Below are 1568 nucleotides of genomic sequence, written 5' to 3' on the forward strand. Positions count from 1 at the left end.
AGACTATTTTTGTAACCTTTGAGATTACAAAAATATATTCATATATATGCACATATATATATGGTGGATTTTTAGGAAAAAAGGCTGTGTTGCCCTCAGGTCTTTAGGGAAGGCAGGCCTTTCCAAGCACATCCTCCTTCCTGGAATGTGGACACAGGGGGTCCCAGAGCCACAATTCACATAGTCCCAGCTCATCCAAGAGGCCCCGGGGCTCCTTCCTGAGGCCTCTGCTCCTTCCAGCTTTCTCAATTTGAAAAGAAACTTCTGGACTAGAGCAGACACATCTCTCCGGTCACTTTTCTGCCTGGGATGGTCCTGCGGGTCCATGGATACTCATTCAAAATTAAGTAAACTAAGTCTCAGAGAGGTGATCACATGGCTCATAAGTGACAGAATCAGAGTGTGGACACAGGGGCTTCCAGAGCTACAATTCAACCTGGTCCCTTTTCATCCAAGAGGCCCAGGGGCTCCTTCCTGAGGCCTCTGTTCCTTCCTGCTTTTTCAATTTGATATCAGACCTCTGGACTGGAAGAGACACGTCACTCTCCTTCACCTTTCTGCCTGGGCTGGTCATGATGTTTCCTGTATACTCATTCAAAATTCAGAAAACTGAGTCTCATATAGGTGATCACACAGCTAATAAGTGACAGAGTCAGATACAGACTAACAGGAGTCTGAAGTTTCCCAAACTGACCTCTTTCTACCAGGTGAAGGATGCCATTTTGGCTTCCTCCTCGACAAGGATGGAGGGGCAGATGGGACGATGGAGGGCGGGCCAAAGCATCTCTGGGCACATTGTCTTTGGATGGCCCTGAAGTCTGCATGAGGATACAGAGAGGAATTTGACATATTTTCTGCCCCAAGGAGCTCAATGGGACCCTGAGTATTTGTCAAACGACTGTCCCCAACTACCCGCAGAAGATTGAACATTCCCGACAAAGCCCAAGGGCCTGGGAAGCCTGTGCATTTGCCGCAAGTGAGAAATTTCTCGGAAGTCTGCACTTTTGGCTCAAAATGCACGTGAATTGAGTGTGTAAAGCCAGAGCTCCCATATATATATGTGCACATATATATATTCATATATATATGTGCACATATATATATGGTGATTTTTGAACAAAAGCTGTGTTGCCTCCAGGTCTTTAGGGAAGGTAGGCCGTTCCAAGCACATCCGCCTTCCTGGAGTGTGGACACAGAGGGGTCCCAGAGCCACAATTCGACACAGTCCCAGCTCATCCAAGAGGCCCTGGGACTCCTTTGCGAGGCCTCTGTTCCTTCCTGCTTTCTCAAATTGAAATGAAACTTCTGGACTAGAGTAGACACCTTCCCCATTCACTTTTCTGCCTGGGATGGTCGTGGGGGTCCGTGGATACTCATTCAAAATTAAGAAAACTAAGTCTCAGAGATGTGATCACACGGCTAATAAGTGACAGAATCAGAGTGTTGACACAGGGAGTCCTAGGGCCACAATTCGACACAGTCCCAGCTCATCCAAGAGGCCTAGGTCTCCTTCCTGAAGCCTGTGTTCCTTCCATTGGCCTATCATCCAATGTCTGATTGCCTATTAA

Source organism: Pteropus vampyrus, unplaced genomic scaffold (assembly GCF_000151845.1).
Source record: "Pteropus vampyrus isolate Shadow unplaced genomic scaffold, Pvam_2.0 Scaffold395, whole genome shotgun sequence".
Taxonomy (NCBI): domain Eukaryota; kingdom Metazoa; phylum Chordata; class Mammalia; order Chiroptera; family Pteropodidae; genus Pteropus; species Pteropus vampyrus.